General features: G+C 46.0%; 11 non-coding genes across 11 annotated transcripts; all 11 read right to left on the bottom strand.

Moving 5' to 3' along the window:
* Window positions 1-1,254: 1,254 nt before the first annotated feature.
* On the bottom strand, window positions 1,255-1,445 carry LOC130304092 (U2 spliceosomal RNA). Its single transcript, XR_008853898.1, has one exon. It is a non-coding gene; the product is annotated as a U2 spliceosomal RNA (small nuclear RNA).
* Window positions 1,446-3,532: 2,087 nt separating this feature from the next.
* LOC130304091 (U2 spliceosomal RNA) lies at window positions 3,533-3,723 on the bottom strand. Its single transcript, XR_008853897.1, has one exon. It is a non-coding gene; the product is annotated as a U2 spliceosomal RNA (small nuclear RNA).
* A 2,091-nt stretch (window positions 3,724-5,814) lies between these two features.
* Window positions 5,815-6,005, bottom strand: LOC130304089 (U2 spliceosomal RNA). Its single transcript, XR_008853896.1, has one exon. It is a non-coding gene; the product is annotated as a U2 spliceosomal RNA (small nuclear RNA).
* Window positions 6,006-8,094: 2,089 nt separating this feature from the next.
* Window positions 8,095-8,285, bottom strand: LOC130304088 (U2 spliceosomal RNA). The gene has a single exon (XR_008853895.1). It is a non-coding gene; the product is annotated as a U2 spliceosomal RNA (small nuclear RNA).
* A 2,082-nt stretch (window positions 8,286-10,367) lies between these two features.
* On the bottom strand, window positions 10,368-10,558 carry LOC130304085 (U2 spliceosomal RNA). The gene has a single exon (XR_008853892.1). It is a non-coding gene; the product is annotated as a U2 spliceosomal RNA (small nuclear RNA).
* A 2,085-nt stretch (window positions 10,559-12,643) lies between these two features.
* On the bottom strand, window positions 12,644-12,834 carry LOC130304087 (U2 spliceosomal RNA). The gene has a single exon (XR_008853894.1). It is a non-coding gene; the product is annotated as a U2 spliceosomal RNA (small nuclear RNA).
* A 2,077-nt stretch (window positions 12,835-14,911) lies between these two features.
* Window positions 14,912-15,102, bottom strand: LOC130304086 (U2 spliceosomal RNA). Its single transcript, XR_008853893.1, has one exon. It is a non-coding gene; the product is annotated as a U2 spliceosomal RNA (small nuclear RNA).
* A 2,092-nt stretch (window positions 15,103-17,194) lies between these two features.
* Window positions 17,195-17,385, bottom strand: LOC130304130 (U2 spliceosomal RNA). Its single transcript, XR_008853933.1, has one exon. It is a non-coding gene; the product is annotated as a U2 spliceosomal RNA (small nuclear RNA).
* Window positions 17,386-19,474: 2,089 nt separating this feature from the next.
* On the bottom strand, window positions 19,475-19,665 carry LOC130304120 (U2 spliceosomal RNA). Its single transcript, XR_008853925.1, has one exon. It is a non-coding gene; the product is annotated as a U2 spliceosomal RNA (small nuclear RNA).
* A 2,086-nt stretch (window positions 19,666-21,751) lies between these two features.
* Window positions 21,752-21,942, bottom strand: LOC130304109 (U2 spliceosomal RNA). The gene has a single exon (XR_008853914.1). It is a non-coding gene; the product is annotated as a U2 spliceosomal RNA (small nuclear RNA).
* A 2,084-nt stretch (window positions 21,943-24,026) lies between these two features.
* LOC130304097 (U2 spliceosomal RNA) lies at window positions 24,027-24,217 on the bottom strand. Its single transcript, XR_008853903.1, has one exon. It is a non-coding gene; the product is annotated as a U2 spliceosomal RNA (small nuclear RNA).
* Between the last annotated feature and the right edge of the window lie 1,128 nt (window positions 24,218-25,345).

The following is a 25,345-nucleotide window of genomic DNA, read 5'->3' as shown; positions in this document are numbered from 1 at the left end:
TCTCAACGGAGAATACGTTTATATCTATGTGTGTGTGTGCGCATATATATATATATATATATATATATATATATATATATATTTCTCCGCCGAAATCACTTTTAAACCCATTTCCACCTTTTTTTCCCTTCTCTTCCTCTTACTTTTTTTTCACGTTTTTTTACGTTTTTCTCCTTTTCGCCTCTTTTCTGGGCGTATTATTCTTCTTTTTCTTCTTTTTTTTCGTCTAATGCATACCCCATCAGTGCAGCAATGCTTATTCAATACCGCCAGCAGATGGAGACACTGGGGGATAATTTTCTAAGGATTTATACTGATTTTTCCTGTCTGAATTTGTCGCACAGAAAGTTGCAGGCCAAATATGTGTGACATTTCTGCGACTTTAGCTTCTAGAGCATTTTTACTAACATTATACATAGGTGCTGAATACATAAAAAGCGACTGTTCAGCGACAGACAAGTCGCATCGGCTGAAAGTAGGCCAGAATGTCAGTCCATGTTGGAGCAGGTTTAGATACAGTCTAAAGCATAGATCTCAAAGTCTGTGCACAGAATTTAGCAAGGGCCTCGCACCTTCTGATGCATCAGGTAGGTGCACAATAGCATAGCCTAACCCTCTGTACTTTGGTCTATATTGATGCGGGACATAGACAGCCAGCTGATGACCAATCCATTAGTGCAATGGATGGCTGGAAGCATTTGTCTTTGCCTTTGCAATACCACAGAAGCAATGCATGGTCAATGTACAGCAATGACACACCTGTGTGAACAGCCAGGAGACCCCCCCCCCCCATGTTATGTTACATAGTTACATAGTTAGTACGGTCGAAAAAAGACATATGTCCATCACGTTCAACCAGGGAATTAAGGGGTAGGGGTGTGGCGCGATATTGGGGAAGGGATGAGATTTTATATTTCTTCATAAGCATTAATCTTATTTTGTCAATTAGGAACATTCAGCACCCACCCGCTATCAAGGCAGCTGCCTATCATGTCATGCCCTACCTGCACAGGTGTGCTGGCTACTCAAATGATCCAATTAAGGAGGCCATTTAGTCAGCAGCAGCAGAAGTCCTGTGCCTGGACGCTCCAACAGGGGCCAGACACAAGCAGAAGCAGAAGCAGCAGAAGCAGCAGCAGCACCACCTTTTGTTTTTTGGCTGCAGCAGCAGCAAGGCCCACAGGGCTGGCTAGCTGGCTAGCCAGCAAGCAGGTAGCAATGAAAGTAGGAATCTTTCTTTTTAACCCTGTAAGGGGGTGGTGCACTGTACCCGAAGATACTGCCATATCGGGTCAATGCATAGGGCGACGGAAGCAAGCTTCGAAATCGGCCCCCGTTCTCAAAAATCCATTTAATATATGGTCCCCAGATAGGGGACGTATCAGATATTAAACTGATAAGAACAGATACTACACTTGATCTTAGCCAAAAGGCCGAGAAGCGATAACCGTGAAAGGGGCGGGCCCAACAAGGTCCCCTTCATGGGCACTATCACTGCTTGCTGTCAGGGAGGCTGCCAGACAATTTTCCATGCACACTCTGGGCTGGGGGGCAGTCAACCACCAGTACACACAGCAGAACCTAAACCCATACCATTATTGCTAAGCAGCAAGACAGGGGCCCATTGCACTCCCACGGGGCCTTTTTAAATGCAATCCATAACCCGGATTTGCCAGGAACCCTTCTTACTCCTCCTACTTGCATGTGACACTGGGCTTAGGATCTGCATAGGAAACACACACACAAGCACACACCTACCTTTGTTGCCTGCAGATGCCTCCTTGGCTGTCCCCAAACGGTATCAAACCAACACCCACGGGAAGCTGTAAGCATAGAGGACATGCCTGCACCCCATTGGACTTACCTGTGTGGGTTAAATCCGGGTTATTTGACAACCTATGGCGGTGATGGTTCTGCTCAGGCAGAGCAGTGCTGATGCTCCTCATAAAGCTGTCGCTGCTGTGAAGGTTCTAGGTGACATCACAAATCCCTTTGGTTACATACACAACAAAGCTGGGTTGTTGTTGTTTACACTCTGCAAGGCCTGTGGAAGTGAGTGACATCATAGCACTGTAGTTCTGAGGGTTCAAGATGGATGCAACAATCTCCTGTTGCTTCTATGAAGGCCGTAATAGACGACATCACCAAACAGCTCCATAGTCACATACACAGCAAAGGAGAGATGTTGTTTACACCTAGTGATGTCAGTGGTATTGAGTGACATCACAGCACAGTGCTAAGGCTCCTGGGCCTGGACACAGCAGCGGCTGCAATATCTCAACGGAGAATACGTTTATATCTATGTGTGTGTGTGCGCATATATATATATATATATATATATATATATATATATATATATATTTCTCCGCCGAAATCACTTTTAAACCCATTTCCACCTTTTTTTCCCTTCTCTTCCTCTTACTTTTTTTTCACGTTTTTTTACGTTTTTCTCCTTTTCGCCTCTTTTCTGGGCGTATTATTCTTCTTTTTCTTCTTTTTTTTCGTCTAATGCATACCCCATCAGTGCAGCAATGCTTATTCAATACCGCCAGCAGATGGAGACACTGGGGGATAATTTTCTAAGGATTTATACTGATTTTTCCTGTCTGAATTTGTCGCACAGAAAGTTGCAGGCCAAATATGTGTGACATTTCTGCGACTTTAGCTTCTAGAGCATTTTTACAACATTATACATAGGTGCTGAATACATAAAAAGCGACTGTTCAGCGACAGACAAGTCGCATCGGCTGAAAGTAGGCCAGAATGTCAGTCCATGTTGGAGCAGGTTTAGATACAGTCTAAAGCATAGATCTCAAAGTCTGTGCACAGAATTTAGCAAGGGCCTCGCACCTTCTGATGCATCAGGTAGGTGCACAATAGCATAGCCTAACCCTCTGTACTTTGGTCTATATTGATGCGGGACATAGACAGCCAGCTGATGACCAATCCATTAGTGCAATGGATGGCTGGAAGCATTTGTCTTTGCCTTTGCAATACCACAGAAGCAATGCATGGTCAATGTACAGCAATGACACACCTGTGTGAACAGCCAGGAGACCCCCCCCCCCCATGTTATGTTACATAGTTACATAGTTAGTACGGTCGAAAAAAGACATATGTCCATCACGTTCAACCAGGGAATTAAGGGGTAGGGGTGTGGCGCGATATTGGGGAAGGGATGAGATTTTATATTTCTTCATAAGCATTAATCTTATTTTGTCAATTAGGAACATTCAGCACCCACCCGCTATCAAGGCAGCTGCCTATCATGTCATGCCCTACCTGCACAGGTGTGCTGGCTACTCAAATGATCCAATTAAGGAGGCCATTTAGTCAGCAGCAGCAGAAGTCCTGTGCCTGGACGCTCCAACAGGGGCCAGACACAAGCAGAAGCAGAAGCAGCAGAAGCAGCAGCAGCACCACCTTTTGTTTTTTGGCTGCAGCAGCAGCAAGGCCCACAGGGCTGGCTAGCTGGCTAGCCAGCAAGCAGGTAGCAATGAAAGTAGGAATCTTTCTTTTTAACCCTGTAAGGGGGTGGTGCACTGTACCCGAAGATACTGCCATATCGGGTCAATGCATAGGGCGACGGAAGCAAGCTTCGAAATCGGCCCCCGTTCTCAAAAATCCATTTAATATATGGTCCCCAGATAGGGGACGTATCAGATATTAAACTGATAAGAACAGATACTACACTTGATCTTAGCCAAAAGGCCGAGAAGCGATAACCGTGAAAGGGGCGGGCCCAACAAGGTCCCCTTCATGGGCACTATCACTGCTTGCTGTCAGGGAGGCTGCCAGACAATTTTCCATGCACACTCTGGGCTGGGGGGCAGTCAACCACCAGTACACACAGCAGAACCTAAACCCATACCATTATTGCTAAGCAGCAAGACAGGGGCCCATTGCACTCCCACGGGGCCTTTTTAAATGCAATCCATAACCCGGATTTGCCAGGAACCCTTCTTACTCCTCCTACTTGCATGTGACACTGGGCTTAGGATCTGCATAGGAAACACACACACAAGCACACACCTACCTTTGTTGCCTGCAGATGCCTCCTTGGCTGTCCCCAAACGGTATCAAACCAACACCCACGGGAAGCTGTAAGCATAGAGGACATGCCTGCACCCCATTGGACTTACCTGTGTGGGTTAAATCCGGGTTATTTGACAACCTATGGCGGTGATGGTTCTGCTCAGGCAGAGCAGTGCTGATGCTCCTCATAAAGCTGTCGCTGCTGTGAAGGTTCTAGGTGACATCACAAATCCCTTTGGTTACATACACAACAAAGCTGGGTTGTTGTTGTTTACACTCTGCAAGGCCTGTGGAAGTGAGTGACATCATAGCACTGTAGTTCTGAGGGTTCAAGATGGATGCAACAATCTCCTGTTGCTTCTATGAAGGCCGTAATAGACGACATCACCAAACAGCTCCATAGTCACATACACAGCAAAGGAGAGATGTTGTTTACACCTAGTGATGTCAGTGGTATTGAGTGACATCACAGCACAGTGCTAAGGCTCCTGGGCCTGGACACAGCAGCGGCTGCAATATCTCAACGGAGAATACGTTTATATCTATGTGTGTGTGTGCGCATATATATATATATATATATATATATATATATATATATATATATATATTTCTCCGCCGAAATCACTTTTAAACCCATTTCCACCTTTTTTTCCCTTCTCTTCCTCTTACTTTTTTTTCACGTTTTTTTACGTTTTTCTCCTTTTCGCCTCTTTTCTGGGCGTATTATTCTTCTTTTTCTTCTTTTTTTTCGTCTAATGCATACCCCATCAGTGCAGCAATGCTTATTCAATACCGCCAGCAGATGGAGACACTGGGGGATAATTTTCTAAGGATTTATACTGATTTTTCCTGTCTGAATTTGTCGCACAGAAAGTTGCAGGCCAAATATGTGTGACATTTCTGCGACTTTAGCTTCTAGAGCATTTTTACAACATTATACATAGGTGCTGAATACATAAAAAGCGACTGTTCAGCGACAGACAAGTCGCATCGGCTGAAAGTAGGCCAGAATGTCAGTCCATGTTGGAGCAGGTTTAGATACAGTCTAAAGCATAGATCTCAAAGTCTGTGCACAGAATTTAGCAAGGGCCTCGCACCTTCTGATGCATCAGGTAGGTGCACAATAGCATAGCCTAACCCTCTGTACTTTGGTCTATATTGATGCGGGACATAGACAGCCAGCTGATGACCAATCCATTAGTGCAATGGATGGCTGGAAGCATTTGTCTTTGCCTTTGCAATACCACAGAAGCAATGCATGGTCAATGTACAGCAATGACACACCTGTGTGAACAGCCAGGAGACCCCCCCCCCCCATGTTATGTTACATAGTTACATAGTTAGTACGGTCGAAAAAAGACATATGTCCATCACGTTCAACCAGGGAATTAAGGGGTAGGGGTGTGGCGCGATATTGGGGAAGGGATGAGATTTTATATTTCTTCATAAGCATTAATCTTATTTTGTCAATTAGGAACATTCAGCACCCACCCGCTATCAAGGCAGCTGCCTATCATGTCATGCCCTACCTGCACAGGTGTGCTGGCTACTCAAATGATCCAATTAAGGAGGCCATTTAGTCAGCAGCAGCAGAAGTCCTGTGCCTGGACGCTCCAACAGGGGCCAGACACAAGCAGAAGCAGAAGCAGCAGAAGCAGCAGCAGCACCACCTTTTGTTTTTTGGCTGCAGCAGCAGCAAGGCCCACAGGGCTGGCTAGCTGGCTAGCCAGCAAGCAGGTAGCAATGAAAGTAGGAATCTTTCTTTTTAACCCTGTAAGGGGGTGGTGCACTGTACCCGAAGATACTGCCATATCGGGTCAATGCATAGGGCGACGGAAGCAAGCTTCGAAATCGGCCCCCGTTCTCAAAAATCCATTTAATATATGGTCCCCAGATAGGGGACGTATCAGATATTAAACTGATAAGAACAGATACTACACTTGATCTTAGCCAAAAGGCCGAGAAGCGATAACCGTGAAAGGGGCGGGCCCAACAAGGTCCCCTTCATGGGCACTATCACTGCTTGCTGTCAGGGAGGCTGCCAGACAATTTTCCATGCACACTCTGGGCTGGGGGGCAGTCAACCACCAGTACACACAGCAGAACCTAAACCCATACCATTATTGCTAAGCAGCAAGACAGGGGCCCATTGCACTCCCACGGGGCCTTTTTAAATGCAATCCATAACCCGGATTTGCCAGGAACCCTTCTTACTCCTCCTACTTGCATGTGACACTGGGCTTAGGATCTGCATAGGAAACACACACACAAGCACACACCTACCTTTGTTGCCTGCAGATGCCTCCTTGGCTGTCCCCAAACGGTATCAAACCAACACCCACGGGAAGCTGTAAGCATAGAGGACATGCCTGCACCCCATTGGACTTACCTGTGTGGGTTAAATCCGGGTTATTTGACAACCTATGGCGGTGATGGTTCTGCTCAGGCAGAGCAGTGCTGATGCTCCTCATAAAGCTGTCGCTGCTGTGAAGGTTCTAGGTGACATCACAAATCCCTTTGGTTACATACACAACAAAGCTGGGTTGTTGTTGTTTACACTCTGCAAGGCCTGTGGAAGTGAGTGACATCATAGCACTGTAGTTCTGAGGGTTCAAGATGGATGCAACAATCTCCTGTTGCTTCTATGAAGGCCGTAATAGACGACATCACCAAACAGCTCCATAGTCACATACACAGCAAAGGAGAGATGTTGTTTACACCTAGTGATGTCAGTGGTATTGAGTGACATCACAGCACAGTGCTAAGGCTCCTGGGCCTGGACACAGCAGCGGCTGCAATATCTCAACGGAGAATACGTTTATATCTATGTGTGTGTGCGCATATATATATATATATATATATATATATATATATATATATATATATATTTCTCCGCCGAAATCACTTTTAAACCCATTTCCACCTTTTTTTCCCTTCTCTTCCTCTTACTTTTTTTTCACGTTTTTTTACGTTTTTCTCCTTTTCGCCTCTTTTCTGGGCGTATTATTCTTCTTTTTCTTCTTTTTTTTCGTCTAATGCATACCCCATCAGTGCAGCAATGCTTATTCAATACCGCCAGCAGATGGAGACACTGGGGGATAATTTTCTAAGGATTTATACTGATTTTTCCTGTCTGAATTTGTCGCACAGAAAGTTGCAGGCCAAATATGTGTGACATTTCTGCGACTTTAGCTTCTAGAGCATTTTTACAACATTATACATAGGTGCTGAATACATAAAAAGCGACTGTTCAGCGACAGACAAGTCGCATCGGCTGAAAGTAGGCCAGAATGTCAGTCCATGTTGGAGCAGGTTTAGATACAGTCTAAAGCATAGATCTCAAAGTCTGTGCACAGAATTTAGCAAGGGCCTCGCACCTTCTGATGCATCAGGTAGGTGCACAATAGCATAGCCTAACCCTCTGTACTTTGGTCTATATTGATGCGGGACATAGACAGCCAGCTGATGACCAATCCATTAGTGCAATGGATGGCTGGAAGCATTTGTCTTTGCCTTTGCAATACCACAGAAGCAATGCATGGTCAATGTACAGCAATGACACACCTGTGTGAACAGCCAGGAGACCCCCCCCCCCCATGTTATGTTACATAGTTACATAGTTAGTACGGTCGAAAAAAGACATATGTCCATCACGTTCAACCAGGGAATTAAGGGGTAGGGGTGTGGCGCGATATTGGGGAAGGGATGAGATTTTATATTTCTTCATAAGCATTAATCTTATTTTGTCAATTAGGAACATTCAGCACCCACCCGCTATCAAGGCAGCTGCCTATCATGTCATGCCCTACCTGCACAGGTGTGCTGGCTACTCAAATGATCCAATTAAGGAGGCCATTTAGTCAGCAGCAGCAGAAGTCCTGTGCCTGGACGCTCCAACAGGGGCCAGACACAAGCAGAAGCAGAAGCAGCAGAAGCAGCAGCAGCACCACCTTTTGTTTTTTGGCTGCAGCAGCAGCAAGGCCCACAGGGCTGGCTAGCTGGCTAGCCAGCAAGCAGGTAGCAATGAAAGTAGGAATCTTTCTTTTTAACCCTGTAAGGGGGTGGTGCACTGTACCCGAAGATACTGCCATATCGGGTCAATGCATAGGGCGACGGAAGCAAGCTTCGAAATCGGCCCCCGTTCTCAAAAATCCATTTAATATATGGTCCCCAGATAGGGGACGTATCAGATATTAAACTGATAAGAACAGATACTACACTTGATCTTAGCCAAAAGGCCGAGAAGCGATAACCGTGAAAGGGGCGGGCCCAACAAGGTCCCCTTCATGGGCACTATCACTGCTTGCTGTCAGGGAGGCTGCCAGACAATTTTCCATGCACACTCTGGGCTGGGGGGCAGTCAACCACCAGTACACACAGCAGAACCTAAACCCATACCATTATTGCTAAGCAGCAAGACAGGGGCCCATTGCACTCCCACGGGGCCTTTTTAAATGCAATCCATAACCCGGATTTGCCAGGAACCCTTCTTACTCCTCCTACTTGCATGTGACACTGGGCTTAGGATCTGCATAGGAAACACACACACAAGCACACACCTACCTTTGTTGCCTGCAGATGCCTCCTTGGCTGTCCCCAAACGGTATCAAACCAACACCCACAGGAAGCTGTAAGCATAGAGGACATGCCTGCACCCCATTGGACTTACCTGTGTGGGTTAAATCCGGGTTATTTGACAACCTATGGCGGTGATGGTTCTGCTCAGGCAGAGCAGTGCTGATGCTCCTCATAAAGCTGTCGCTGCTGTGAAGGTTCTAGGTGACATCACAAATCCCTTTGGTTACATACACAACAAAGCTGGGTTGTTGTTGTTTACACTCTGCAAGGCCTGTGGAAGTGAGTGACATCATAGCACTGTAGTTCTGAGGGTTCAAGATGGATGCAACAATCTCCTGTTGCTTCTATGAAGGCCGTAATAGACGACATCACCAAACAGCTCCATAGTCACATACACAGCAAAGGAGAGATGTTGTTTACACCTAGTGATGTCAGTGGTATTGAGTGACATCACAGCACAGTGCTAAGGCTCCTGGGCCTGGACACAGCAGCGGCTGCAATATCTCAACGGAGAATACGTTTATATCTATGTGTGTGTGTGCGCATATATATATATATATATATATATATATATATATATATATTTCTCCGCCGAAATCACTTTTAAACCCATTTCCACCTTTTTTTCCCTTCTCTTCCTCTTACTTTTTTTTCACGTTTTTTTACGTTTTTCTCCTTTTCGCCTCTTTTCTGGGCGTATTATTCTTCTTTTTCTTCTTTTTTTTCGTCTAATGCATACCCCATCAGTGCAGCAATGCTTATTCAATACCGCCAGCAGATGGAGACACTGGGGGATAATTTTCTAAGGATTTATACTGATTTTTCCTGTCTGAATTTGTCGCACAGAAAGTTGCAGGCCAAATATGTGTGACATTTCTGCGACTTTAGCTTCTAGAGCATTTTTACAACATTATACATAGGTGCTGAATACATAAAAAGCGACTGTTCAGCGACAGACAAGTCGCATCGGCTGAAAGTAGGCCAGAATGTCAGTCCATGTTGGAGCAGGTTTAGATACAGTCTAAAGCATAGATCTCAAAGTCTGTGCACAGAATTTAGCAAGGGCCTCGCACCTTCTGATGCATCAGGTAGGTGCACAATAGCATAGCCTAACCCTCTGTACTTTGGTCTATATTGATGCGGGACATAGACAGCCAGCTGATGACCAATCCATTAGTGCAATGGATGGCTGGAAGCATTTGTCTTTGCCTTTGCAATACCACAGAAGCAATGCATGGTCAATGTACAGCAATGACACACCTGTGTGAACAGCCAGGAGACCCCCCCCCCCATGTTATGTTACATAGTTACATAGTTAGTACGGTCGAAAAAAGACATATGTCCATCACGTTCAACCAGGGAATTAAGGGGTAGGGGTGTGGCGCGATATTGGGGAAGGGATGAGATTTTATATTTCTTCATAAGCATTAATCTTATTTTGTCAATTAGGAACATTCAGCACCCACCCGCTATCAAGGCAGCTGCCTATCATGTCATGCCCTACCTGCACAGGTGTGCTGGCTACTCAAATGATCCAATTAAGGAGGCCATTTAGTCAGCAGCAGCAGAAGTCCTGTGCCTGGACGCTCCAACAGGGGCCAGACACAAGCAGAAGCAGAAGCAGCAGAAGCAGCAGCAGCACCACCTTTTGTTTTTTGGCTGCAGCAGCAGCAAGGCCCACAGGGCTGGCTAGCTGGCTAGCCAGCAAGCAGGTAGCAATGAAAGTAGGAATCTTTCTTTTTAACCCTGTAAGGGGGTGGTGCACTGTACCCGAAGATACTGCCATATCGGGTCAATGCATAGGGCGACGGAAGCAAGCTTCGAAATCGGCCCCCGTTCTCAAAAATCCATTTAATATATGGTCCCCAGATAGGGGACATATCAGATATTAAACTGATAAGAACAGATACTACACTTGATCTTAGCCAAAAGGCCGAGAAGCGATAACCGTGAAAGGGGCGGGCCCAACAAGGTCCCCTTCATGGGCACTATCACTGCTTGCTGTCAGGGAGGCTGCCAGACAATTTTCCATGCACACTCTGGGCTGGGGGGCAGTCAACCACCAGTACACACAGCAGAACCTAAACCCATACCATTATTGCTAAGCAGCAAGACAGGGGCCCATTGCACTCCCACGGGGCCTTTTTAAATGCAATCCATAACCCGGATTTGCCAGGAACCCTTCTTACTCCTCCTACTTGCATGTGACACTGGGCTTAGGATCTGCATAGGAAACACACACACAAGCACACACCTACCTTTGTTGCCTGCAGATGCCTCCTTGGCTGTCCCCAAACGGTATCAATCCAACACCCACGGGAAGCTGTAAGCATAGAGGACATGCCTGCACCCCATTGGACTTACCTGTGTGGGTTAAATCCGGGTTATTTGACAACCTATGGCGGTGATGGTTCTGCTCAGGCAGAGCAGTGCTGATGCTCCTCATAAAGCTGTCGCTGCTGTGAAGGTTCTAGGTGACATCACAAATCCCTTTGGTTACATACACAACAAAGCTGGGTTGTTGTTGTTTACACTCTGCAAGGCCTGTGGAAGTGAGTGACATCATAGCACTGTAGTTCTGAGGGTTCAAGATGGATGCAACAATCTCCTGTTGCTTCTATGAAGGCCGTAATAGACGACATCACCAAACAGCTCCATAGTCACATACACAGCAAAGGAGAGATGTTGTTTACACCTAGTGATGTCAGTGGTATTGAGTGACATCACAGCACAGTGCTAAGGCTCCTGGGCCTGGACACAGCAGCGGCTGCAATATCTCAACGGAGAATACGTTTATATCTATGTGTGTGTGTGCGCATATATATATATATATATATATATATATATATATATATATATTTCTCCGCCGAAATCACTTTTAAACCCATTTCCACCTTTTTTTCCCTTCTCTTCCTCTTACTTTTTTTTCACGTTTTTTTACGTTTTTCTCCTTTTCGCCTCTTTTCTGGGCGTATTATTCTTCTTTTTCTTCTTTTTTTTCGTCTAATGCATACCCCATCAGTGCAGCAATGCTTATTCAATACCGCCAGCAGATGGAGACACTGGGGGATAATTTTCTAAGGATTTATACTGATTTTTCCTGTCTGAATTTGTCGCACAGAAAGTTGCAGGCCAAATATGTGTGACATTTCTGCGACTTTAGCTTCTAGAGCATTTTTACAACATTATACATAGGTGCTGAATACATAAAAAGCGACTGTTCAGCGACAGACAAGTCGCATCGGCTGAAAGTAGGCCAGAATGTCAGTCCATGTTGGAGCAGGTTTAGATACAGTCTAAAGCATAGATCTCAAAGTCTGTGCACAGAATTTAGCAAGGGCCTCGCACCTTCTGATGCATCAGGTAGGTGCACAATAGCATAGCCTAACCCTCTGTACTTTGGTCTATATTGATGCGGGACATAGACAGCCAGCTGATGACCAATCCATTAGTGCAATGGATGGCTGGAAGCATTTGTCTTTGCCTTTGCAATACCACAGAAGCAATGCATGGTCAATGTACAGCAATGACACACCTGTGTGAACAGCCAGGAGACCCCCCCCCCCATGTTATGTTACATAGTTACATAGTTAGTACGGTCGAAAAAAAGACATATGTCCATCACGTTCAACCAGGGAATTAAGGGGTAGGGGTGTGGCGCGATATTGGGGAAGGGATGAGATTTTATATTTCTTCATAAGCATTAATCTTATTTTGTCAATTAGGAACATTCAGCACCCACCCGCTATCAAGGCAGCTGCCTATCATGTCATGCCCTACCTGCACAGGTGTGCTGGCTACTCAAATGATCCAATTAAGGAGGCCATTTAGTCAGCAGCAGCAGAAGTCCTGTGCCTGGACGCTCCAACAGGGGCCAGACACAAGCAGAAGCAGAAGCAGCAGAAGCAGCAGCAGCACCACCTTTTGTTTTTTGGCTGCAGCAGCAGCAAGGCCCACAGGGCTGGCTAGCTGGCTAGCCAGCAAGCAGGTAGCAATGAAAGTAGGAATCTTTCTTTTTAACCCTGTAAGGGGGTGGTGCACTGTACCCGAAGATACTGCCATATCGGGTCAATGCATAGGGCGACGGAAGCAAGCTTCGAAATCGGCCCCCGTTCTCAAAAATCCATTTAATATATGGTCCCCAGATAGGGGACGTATCAGATATTAAACTGATAAGAACAGATACTACACTTGATCTTAGCCAAAAGGCCGAGAAGCGATAACCGTGAAAGGGGCGGGCCCAACAAGGTCCCCTTCATGGGCACTATCACTGCTTGCTGTCAGGGAGGCTGCCAGACAATTTTCCATGCACACTCTGGGCTGGGGGGCAGTCAACCACCAGTACACACAGCAGAACCTAAACCCATACCATTATTGCTAAGCAGCAAGACAGGGGCCCATTGCACTCCCACGGGGCCTTTTTAAATGCAATCCATAACCCGGATTTGCCAGGAACCCTTCTTACTCCTCCTACTTGCATGTGACACTGGGCTTAGGATCTGCATAGGAAACACACACACAAGCACACACCTACCTTTGTTGCCTGCAGATGCCTCCTTGGCTGTCCCCAAACGGTATCAAACCAACACCCACGGGAAGCTGTAAGCATAGAGGACATGCCTGCACCCCATTGGACTTACCTGTGTGGGTTAAATCCGGGTTATTTGACAACCTATGGCGGTGATGGTTCTGCTCAGGCAGAGCAGTGCTGATGCTCCTCATAAAGCTGTCGCTGCTGTGAAGGTTCTAGGTGACATCACAAATCCCTTTGGTTACATACACAACAAAGCTGGGTTGTTGTTGTTTACACTCTGCAAGGCCTGTGGAAGTGAGTGACATCATAGCACTGTAGTTCTGAGGGTTCAAGATGGATGCAACAATCTCCTGTTGCTTCTATGAAGGCCGTAATAGACGACATCACCAAACAGCTCCATAGTCACATACACAGCAAAGGAGAGATGTTGTTTACACCTAGTGATGTCAGTGGTATTGAGTGACATCACAGCACAGTGCTAAGGCTCCTGGGCCTGGACACAGCAGCGGCTGCAATATCTCAACGGAGAATACGTTTATATCTATGTGTGTGTGTGCGCATATATATATATATATATATATATATATATATTTCTCCGCCGAAATCACTTTTAAACCCATTTCCACCTTTTTTTCCCTTCTCTTCCTCTTACTTTTTTTTCACGTTTTTTTACGTTTTTCTCCTTTTCGCCTCTTTTCTGGGCGTATTATTCTTCTTTTTCTTCTTTTTTTTCGTCTAATGCATACCCCATCAGTGCAGCAATGCTTATTCAATACCGCCAGCAGATGGAGACACTGGGGGATAATTTTCTAAGGATTTATACTGATTTTTCCTGTCTGAATTTGTCGCACAGAAAGTTGCAGGCCAAATATGTGTGACATTTCTGCGACTTTAGCTTCTAGAGCATTTTTACAACATTATACATAGGTGCTGAATACATAAAAAGCGACTGTTCAGCGACAGACAAGTCGCATCGGCTGAAAGTAGGCCAGAATGTCAGTCCATGTTGGAGCAGGTTTAGATACAGTCTAAAGCATAGATCTCAAAGTCTGTGCACAGAATTTAGCAAGGGCCTCGCACCTTCTGATGCATCAGGTAGGTGCACAATAGCATAGCCTAACCCTCTGTACTTTGGTCTATATTGATGCGGGACATAGACAGCCAGCTGATGACCAATCCATTAGTGCAATGGATGGCTGGAAGCATTTGTCTTTGCCTTTGCAATACCACAGAAGCAATGCATGGTCAATGTACAGCAATGACACACCTGTGTGAACAGCCAGGAGACCCCCCCCCCCCCCATGTTATGTTACATAGTTACATAGTTAGTACGGTCGAAAAAAGACATATGTCCATCACGTTCAACCAGGGAATTAAGGGGTAGGGGTGTGGCGCGATATTGGGGAAGGGATGAGATTTTATATTTCTTCATAAGCATTAATCTTATTTTGTCAATTAGGAACATTCAGCACCCACCCGCTATCAAGGCAGCTGCCTATCATGTCATGCCCTACCTGCACAGGTGTGCTGGCTACTCAAATGATCCAATTAAGGAGGCCATTTAGTCAGCAGCAGCAGAAGTCCTGTGCCTGGACGCTCCAACAGGGGCCAGACACAAGCAGAAGCAGAAGCAGCAGAAGCAGCAGCAGCACCACCTTTTGTTTTTTGGCTGCAGCAGCAGCAAGGCCCACAGGGCTGGCTAGCTGGCTAGCCAGCAAGCAGGTAGCAATGAAAGTAGGAATCTTTCTTTTTAACCCTGTAAGGGGGTGGTGCACTGTACCCGAAGATACTGCCATATCGGGTCAATGCATAGGGCGACGGAAGCAAGCTTCGAAATCGGCCCCCGTTCTCAAAAATCCATTTAATATATGGTCCCCAGATAGGGGACGTATCAGATATTAAACTGATAAGAACAGATACTACACTTGATCTTAGCCAAAAGGCCGAGAAGCGATAACCGTGAAAGGGGCGGGCCCAACAAGGTCCCCTTCATGGGCACTATCACTGCTTGCTGTCAGGGAGGCTGCCAGACAATTTTCCATGCACACTCTGGGCTGGGGGGCAGTCAACCACCAGTACACACAGCAGAACCTAAACCCATACCATTATTGCTAAGCAGCAAGACAGGGGCCCATTGCACTCCCACGGGGCCTTTTTAAATGCAATCCATAACCCGGATTTGCCAGGAACCCTTCTTACTCCTCCTACTTGCATGTGACACTGGGCTTAGGATCTGCATAGGAAACACACACACAAGCACACACCTACCTTTGTTGCCTGCAGATGCCTCCTTGGCTGTCCCCAAACGGTATCAAACCAACACCCACGGGAAGCTGTAAGCATAGAGGACATGCCTGCACCCCATTGGACTTACCTGTGTGGGTTAAATCCGGGTTATTTGACAACCTATGGCGGTGATGGTTCTGCTCAGGCAGAGCAGTGCTGATGCTCCTCATAAAGCTGTCGCTGCTGTGAAGGTTCTAGGTGACATCACAAATCCCTTTGGTTACATACACAACAAAGCTGGGTTGTTGTTGTTTACACTCTGCAAGGCCTGTGGAAGTGAGTGACATCATAGCACTGTAGTTCTGAGGGTTCAAGATGGATGCAACAATCTCCTGTTGCTTCTATGAAGGCCGTAATAGACGACATCACCAAACAGCTCCATAGTCACATACACAGCAAAGGAGAGATGTTGTTTACACCTAGTGATGTCAGTGGTATTGAGTGACATCACAGCACAGTGCTAAGGCTCCTGGGCCTGGACACAGCAGCGGCTGCAATATCTCAACGGAGAATACGTTTATATCTATGTGTGTGTGTGCGCATATATATATATATATATATATATATATATATATATATATATATATATTCTCCGCCGAAATCACTTTTAAACCCATTTCCACCTTTTTTTCCCTTCTCTTCCTCTTACTTTTTTTTCACGTTTTTTTACGTTTTTCTCCTTTTCGCCTCTTTTCTGGGCGTATTATTCTTCTTTTTCTTCTTTTTTTTCGTCTAATGCATACCCCATCAGTGCAGCAATGCTTATTCAATACCGCCAGCAGATGGAGACACTGGGGGATAATTTTCTAAGGATTTATACTGATTTTTCCTGTCTGAATTTGTCGCACAGAAAGTTGCAGGCCAAATATGTGTGACATTTCTGCGACTTTAGCTTCTAGAGCATTTTTACAACATTATACATAGGTGCTGAATACATAAAAAGCGACTGTTCAGCGACAGACAAGTCGCATCGGCTGAAAGTAGGCCAGAATGTCAGTCCATGTTGGAGCAGGTTTAGATACAGTCTAAAGCATAGATCTCAAAGTCTGTGCACAGAATTTAGCAAGGGCCTCGCACCTTCTGATGCATCAGGTAGGTGCACAATAGCATAGCCTAACCCTCTGTACTTTGGTCTATATTGATGCGGGACATAGACAGCCAGCTGATGACCAATCCATTAGTGCAATGGATGGCTGGAAGCATTTGTCTTTGCCTTTGCAATACCACAGAAGCAATGCATGGTCAATGTACAGCAATGACACACCTGTGTGAACAGCCAGGAGACCCCCCCCCCCCCCATGTTATGTTACATAGTTACATAGTTAGTACGGTCGAAAAAAGACATATGTCCATCACGTTCAACCAGGGAATTAAGGGGTAGGGGTGTGGCGCGATATTGGGGAAGGGATGAGATTTTATATTTCTTCATAAGCATTAATCTTATTTTGTCAATTAGGAACATTCAGCACCCACCCGCTATCAAGGCAGCTGCCTATCATGTCATGCCCTACCTGCACAGGTGTGCTGGCTACTCAAATGATCCAATTAAGGAGGCCATTTAGTCAGCAGCAGCAGAAGTCCTGTGCCTGGACGCTCCAACAGGGGCCAGACACAAGCAGAAGCAGAAGCAGCAGAAGCAGCAGCAGCACCACCTTTTGTTTTTTGGCTGCAGCAGCAGCAAGGCCCACAGGGCTGGCTAGCTGGCTAGCCAGCAAGCAGGTAGCAATGAAAGTAGGAATCTTTCTTTTTAACCCTGTAAGGGGGTGGTGCACTGTACCCGAAGATACTGCCATATCGGGTCAATGCATAGGGCGACGGAAGCAAGCTTCGAAATCGGCCCCCGTTCTCAAAAATCCATTTAATATATGGTCCCCAGATAGGGGACGTATCAGATATTAAACTGATAAGAACAGATACTACACTTGATCTTAGCCAAAAGGCCGAGAAGCGATAACCGTGAAAGGGGCGGGCCCAACAAGGTCCCCTTCATGGGCACTATCACTGCTTGCTGTCAGGGAGGCTGCCAGACAATTTTCCATGCACACTCTGGGCTGGGGGGCAGTCAACCACCAGTACACACAGCAGAACCTAAACCCATACCATTATTGCTAAGCAGCAAGACAGGGGCCCATTGCACTCCCACGGGGCCTTTTTAAATGCAATCCATAACCCGGATTTGCCAGGAACCCTTCTTACTCCTCCTACTTGCATGTGACACTGGGCTTAGGATCTGCATAGGAAACACACACACAAGCACACACCTACCTTTGTTGCCTGCAGATGCCTCCTTGGCTGTCCCCAAACGGTATCAAACCAACACCCACGGGAAGCTGTAAGCATAGAGGACATGCCTGCACCCCATTGGACTTACCTGTGTGGGTTAAATCCGGGTTATTTGACAACCTATGGCGGTGATGGTTCTGCTCAGGCAGAGCAGTGCTGATGCTCCTCATAAAGCTGTCGCTGCTGTGAAGGTTCTAGGTGACATCACAAATCCCTTTGGTTACATACACAACAAAGCTGGGTTGTTGTTGTTTACACTCTGCAAGGCCTGTGGAAGTGAGTGACATCATAGCACTGTAGTTCTGAGGGTTCAAGATGGATGCAACAATCTCCTGTTGCTTCTATGAAGGCCGTAATAGACGACATCACCAAACAGCTCCATAGTCACATACACAGCAAAGGAGAGATGTTGTTTACACCTAGTGATGTCAGTGGTATTGAGTGACATCACAGCACAGTGCTAAGGCTCCTGGGCCTGGACACAGCAGCGGCTGCAATATCTCAACGGAGAATACGTTTATATCTATGTGTGTGTGTGCGCATATATATATATATATATATATATATATATATATATATATATATTTCTCCGCCGAAATCACTTTTAAACCCATTTCCACCTTTTTTTCCCTTCTCTTCCTCTTACTTTTTTTTCACGTTTTTTTACGTTTTTCTCCTTTTCGCCTCTTTTCTGGGCGTATTATTCTTCTTTTTCTTCTTTTTTTTCGTCTAATGCATACCCCATCAGTGCAGCAATGCTTATTCAATACCGCCAGCAGATGGAGACACTGGGGGATAATTTTCTAAGGATTTATACTGATTTTTCCTGTCTGAATTTGTCGCACAGAAAGTTGCAGGCCAAATATGTGTGACATTTCTGCGACTTTAGCTTCTAGAGCATTTTTACAACATTATACATAGGTGCTGAATACATAAAAAGCGACTGTTCAGCGACAGACAAGTCGCATCGGCTGAAAGTAGGCCAGAATGTCAGTCCATGTTGGAGCAGGTTTAGATACAGTCTAAAGCATAGATCTCAAAGTCTGTGCACAGAATTTAGCAAGGGCCTCGCACCTTCTGATGCATCAGGTAGGTGCACAATAGCATAGCCTAACCCTCTGTACTTTGGTCTATATTGATGCGGGACATAGACAGCCAGCTGATGACCAATCCATTAGTGCAATGGATGGCTGGAAGCATTTGTCTTTGCCTTTGCAATACCACAGAAGCAATGCATGGTCAATGTACAGCAATGACACACCTGTGTGAACAGCCAGGAGACCCCCCCCCCCCCCATGTTATGTTACATAGTTACATAGTTAGTACGGTCGAAAAAAGACATATGTCCATCACGTTCAACCAGGGAATTAAGGGGTAGGGGTGTGGCGCGATATTGGGGAAGGGATGAGATTTTATATTTCTTCATAAGCATTAATCTTATTTTGTCAATTAGGAACATTCAGCACCCACCCGCTATCAAGGCAGCTGCCTATCATGTCATGCCCTACCTGCACAGGTGTGCTGGCTACTCAAATGATCCAATTAAGGAGGCCATTTAGTCAGCAGCAGCAGAAGTCCTGTGCCTGGACGCTCCAACAGGGGCCAGACACAAGCAGAAGCAGAAGCAGCAGAAGCAGCAGCAGCACCACCTTTTGTTTTTTGGCTGCAGCAGCAGCAAGGCCCACAGGGCTGGCTAGCTGGCTAGCCAGCAAGCAGGTAGCAATGAAAGTAGGAATCTTTCTTTTTAACCCTGTAAGGGGGTGGTGCACTGTACCCGAAGATACTGCCATATCGGGTCAATGCATAGGGCGACGGAAGCAAGCTTCGAAATCGGCCCCCGTTCTCAAAAATCCATTTAATATATGGTCCCCAGATAGGGGACGTATCAGATATTAAACTGATAAGAACAGATACTACACTTGATCTTAGCCAAAAGGCCGAGAAGCGATAACCGTGAAAGGGGCGGGCCCAACAAGGTCCCCTTCATGGGCACTATCACTGCTTGCTGTCAGGGAGGCTGCCAGACAATTTTCCATGCACACTCTGGGCTGGGGGGCAGTCAACCACCAGTACACACAGCAGAACCTAAACCCATACCATTATTGCTAAGCAGCAAGACAGGGGCCCATTGCACTCCCACGGGGCCTTTTTAAATGCAATCCATAACCCGGATTTGCCAGGAACCCTTCTTACTCCTCCTACTTGCATGTGACACTGGGCTTAGGATCTGCATAGGAAACACACACACAAGCACACACCTACCTTTGTTGCCTGCAGATGCCTCCTTGGCTGTCCCCAAACGGTATCAAACCAACACCCACGGGAAGCTGTAAGCATAGAGGACATGCCTGCACCCCATTGGACTTACCTGTGTGGGTTAAATCCGGGTTATTTGACAACCTATGGCGGTGATGGTTCTGCTCAGGCAGAGCAGTGCTGATGCTCCTCATAAAGCTGTCGCTGCTGTGAAGGTTCTAGGTGACATCACAAATCCCTTTGGTTACATACACAACAAAGCTGGGTTGTTGTTGTTTACACTCTGCAAGGCCTGTGGAAGTGAGTGACATCATAGCACTGTAGTTCTGAGGGTTCAAGATGGATGCAACAATCTCCTGTTGCTTCTATGAAGGCCGTAATAGACGACATCACCAAACAGCTCCATAGTCACATACACAGCAAAGGAGAGATGTTGTTTACACCTAGTGATGTCAGTGGTATTGAGTGACATCACAGCACAGTGCTAAGGCTCCTGGGCCTGGACACAGCAGCGGCTGCAATATCTCAACGGAGAATACGTTTATATCTATGTGTGTGTGTGCGCATATATATATATATATATATATATATATATATATATATATATTTCTCCGCCGAAATCACTTTTAAACCCATTTCCACCTTTTTTTCCCTTCTCTTCCTCTTACTTTTTTTTCACGTTTTTTTACGTTTTTCTCCTTTTCGCCTCTTTTCTGGGCGTATTATTCTTCTTTTTCTTCTTTTTTTTCGTCTAATGCATACCCCATCAGTGCAGCAATGCTTATTCAATACCGCCAGCAGATGGAGACACTGGGGGATAATTTTCTAAGGATTTATACTGATTTTTCCTGTCTGAATTTGTCGCACAGAAAGTTGCAGGCCAAATATGTGTGACATTTCTGCGACTTTAGCTTCTAGAGCATTTTTACAACATTATACATAGGTGCTGAATACATAAAAAGCGACTGTTCAGCGACAGACAAGTCGCATCGGCTGAAAGTAGGCCAGAATGTCAGTCCATGTTGGAGCAGGTTTAGATACAGTCTAAAGCATAGATCTCAAAGTCTGTGCACAGAATTTAGCAAGGGCCTCGCACCTTCTGATGCATCAGGTAGGTGCACAATAGCATAGCCTAACCCTCTGTACTTTGGTCTATATTGATGCGGGACATAGACAGCCAGCTGATGACCAATCCATTAGTGCAATGGATGGCTGGAAGCATTTGTCTTTGCCTTTGCAATACCACAGAAGCAATGCATGGTCAATGTACAGCAATGACACACCTGTGTGAACAGCCAGGAGACCCCCCCCCCCCCATGTTATGTTACATAGTTACATAGTTAGTACGGTCGAAAAAAGACATATGTCCATCACGTTCAACCAGGGAATTAAGGGGTAGGGGTGTGGCGCGATATTGGGGAAGGGATGAGATTTTATATTTCTTCATAAGCATTAATCTTATTTTGTCAATTAGGAACATTCAGCACCCACCCGCTATCAAGGCAGCTGCCTATCATGTCATGCCCTACCTGCACAGGTGTGCTGGCTACTCAAATGATCCAATTAAGGAGGCCATTTAGTCAGCAGCAGCAGAAGTCCTGTGCCTGGACGCTCCAACAGGGGCCAGACACAAGCAGAAGCAGAAGCAGCAGAAGCAGCAGCAGCACCACCTTTTGTTTTTTGGCTGCAGCAGCAGCAAGGCCCACAGGGCTGGCTAGCTGGCTAGCCAGCAAGCAGGTAGCAATGAAAGTAGGAATCTTTCTTTTTAACCCTGTAAGGGGGTGGTGCACTGTACCCGAAGATACTGCCATATCGGGTCAATGCATAGGGCGACGGAAGCAAGCTTCGAAATCGGCCCCCGTTCTCAAAAATCCATTTAATATATGGTCCCCAGATAGGGGACGTATCAGATATTAAACTGATAAGAACAGATACTACACTTGATCTTAGCCAAAAGGCCGAGAAGCGATAACCGTGAAAGGGGCGGGCCCAACAAGGTCCCCTTCATGGGCACTATCACTGCTTGCTGTCAGGGAGGCTGCCAGACAATTTTCCATGCACACTCTGGGCTGGGGGGCAGTCAACCACCAGTACACACAGCAGAACCTAAACCCATACCATTATTGCTAAGCAGCAAGACAGGGGCCCATTGCACTCCCACGGGGCCTTTTTAAATGCAATCCATAACCCGGATTTGCCAGGAACCCTTCTTACTCCTCCTACTTGCATGTGACACTGGGCTTAGGATCTGCATAGGAAACACACACACAAGCACACACCTACCTTTGTTGCCTGCAGATGCCTCCTTGGCTGTCCCCAAACGGTATCAAACCAACACCCACGGGAAGCTGTAAGCATAGAGGACATGCCTGCACCCCATTGGACTTACCTGTGTGGGTTAAATCCGGGTTATTTGACAACCTATGGCGGTGATGGTTCTGCTCAGGCAGAGCAGTGCTGATGCTCCTCATAAAGCTGTCGCTGCTGTGAAGGTTCTAGGTGACATCACAAATCCCTTTGGTTACATACACAACAAAGCTGGGTTGTTGTTGTTTACACTCTGCAAGGCCTGTGGAAGTGAGTGACATCATAGCACTGTAGTTCTGAGGGTTCAAGATGGATGCAACAATCTCCTGTTGCTTCTATGAAGGCCGTAATAGACGACATCACCAAACAGCTCCATAGTCACATACACAGCAAAGGAGAGATGTTGTTTACACCTAGTGATGTCAGTGGTATTGAGTGACATCACAGCACAGTGCTAAGGCTCCTGGGCCTGGACACAGCAGCGGCTGCAATATCTCAACGGAGAATACGTTTATATCTATGTGTGTGTGTGCGCATATATATATATATATATATATATATATATATATATATATTTCTCCGCCGAAATCACTTTTAAACCCATTTCCACCTTTTTTTCCCTTCTCTTCCTCTTACTTTTTTTTCACGTTTTTTTACGTTTTTCTCCTTTTCGCCTCTTTTCTGGGCGTATTATTCTTCTTTTTCTTCTTTTTTTTCGTCTAATGCATACCCCATCAGTGCAGCAATGCTTATTCAATACCGCCAGCAGATGGAGACACTGGGGGATAATTTTCTAAGGATTTATACTGATTTTTCCTGTCTGAATTTGTCGCACAGAAAGTTGCAGGCCAAATATGTGTGACATTTCTGCGACTTTAGCTTCTAGAGCATTTTTACAACATTATACATAGGTGCTGAATACATAAAAAGCGACTGTTCAGCGACAGACAAGTCGCATCGGCTGAAAGTAGGCCAGAATGTCAGTCCATGTTGGAGCAGGTTTAGATACAGTCTAAAGCATAGATCTCAAAGTCTGTGCACAGAATTTAGCAAGGGCCTCGCACCTTCTGATGCATCAGGTAGGTGCACAATAGCATAGCCTAACCCTCTGTACTTTGGTCTATATTGATGCGGGACATAGACAGCCAGCTGATGACCAATCCATTAGTGCAATGGATGGCTGGAAGCATTTGTCTTTGCCTTTGCAATACCACAGAAGCAATGCATGGTCAATGTACAGCAATGACACACCTGTGTGAACAGCCAGGAGACCCCCCCCCCCCCATGTTATGTTACATAGTTACATAGTTAGTACGGTCGAAAAAAGACATATGTCCATCACGTTCAACCAGGGAATTAAGGGGTAGGGGTGTGGCGCGATATTGGGGAAGGGATGAGATTTTATATTTCTTCATAAGCATTAATCTTATTTTGTCAATTAGGAACATTCAGCACCCACCCGCTATCAAGGCAGCTGCCTATCATGTCATGCCCTACCTGCACAGGTGTGCTGGCTACTCAAATGATCCAATTAAGGAGGCCATTTAGTCAGCAGCAGCAGAAGTCCTGTGCCTGGACGCTCCAACAGGGGCCAGACACAAGCAGAAGCAGAAGCAGCAGAAGCAGCAGCAGCACCACCTTTTGTTTTTTGGCTGCAGCAGCAGCAAGGCCCACAGGGCTGGCTAGCTGGCTAGCCAGCAAGCAGGTAGCAATGAAAGTAGGAATCTTTCTTTTTAACCCTGTAAGGGGGTGGTGCACTGTACCCGAAGATACTGCCATATCGGGTCAATGCATAGGGCGACGGAAGCAAGCTTCGAAATCGGCCCCCGTTCTCAAAAATCCATTTAATATATGGTCCCCAGATAGGGGACGTATCAGATATTAAACTGATAAGAACAGATACTACACTTGATCTTAGCCAAAAGGCCGAGAAGCGATAACCGTGAAAGGGGCGGGCCCAACAAGGTCCCCTTCATGGGCACTATCACTGCTTGCTGTCAGGGAGGCTGCCAGACAATTTTCCATGCACACTCTGGGCTGGGGGGCAGTCAACCACCAGTACACACAGCAGAACCTAAACCCATACCATTATTGCTAAGCAGCAAGACAGGGGCCCATTGCACTCCCACGGGGCCTTTTTAAATGCAATCCATAACCCGGATTTGCCAGGAACCCTTCTTACTCCTCCTACTTGCATGTGACACTGGGCTTAGGATCTGCATAGGAAACACACACACAAGCACACACCTACCTTTGTTGCCTGCAGATGCCTCCTTGGCTGTCCCCAAACGGTATCAAACCAACACCCACGGGAAGCTGTAAGCATAGAGGACATGCCTGCACCCCATTGGACTTACCTGTGTGGGTTAAATCCGGGTTATTTGACAACCTATGGCGGTGATGGTTCTGCTCAGGCAGAGCAGTGCTGATGCTCCTCATAAAGCTGTCGCTGCTGTGAAGGTTCTAGGTGACATCACAAATCCCTTTGGTTACATACACAACAAAGCTGGGTTGTTGTTGTTTACACTCTGCAAGGCCTGTGGAAGTGAGTGACATCATAGCACTGTAGTTCTGAGGGTTCAAGATGGATGCAACAATCTCCTGTTGCTTCTATGAAGGCCGTAATAGACGACATCACCAAACAGCTCCATAGTCACATACACAGCAAAGGAGAGATGTTGTTTACACCTAGTGATGTCAGTGGTATTGAGTGACATCACAGCACAGTGCTAAGGCTCCTGGGCCTGGACACAGCAGCGGCTGCAATATCTCAACGGAGAATACGTTTATATCTATGTGTGTGTGTGCGCATATATATATATATATATATATATATATATATATATATATATTTCTCCGCCGAAATCACTTTTAAACCCATTTCCACCTTTTTTTCCCTTCTCTTCCTCTTACTTTTTTTTCACGTTTTTTTACGTTTTTCTCCTTTTCGCCTCTTTTCTGGGCGTATTATTCTTCTTTTTCTTCTTTTTTTTCGTCTAATGCATACCCCATCAGTGCAGCAATGCTTATTCAATACCGCCAGCAGATGGAGACACTGGGGGATAA

The sequence above is a fragment of the Hyla sarda genome, unplaced genomic scaffold (assembly GCF_029499605.1).
Source record: "Hyla sarda isolate aHylSar1 unplaced genomic scaffold, aHylSar1.hap1 scaffold_1263, whole genome shotgun sequence".
Taxonomy (NCBI): domain Eukaryota; kingdom Metazoa; phylum Chordata; class Amphibia; order Anura; family Hylidae; genus Hyla; species Hyla sarda.
The sequence above is the reverse complement of the archived record's forward strand: the minus strand, read 5'-3'. Positions and strand labels throughout refer to the sequence as shown.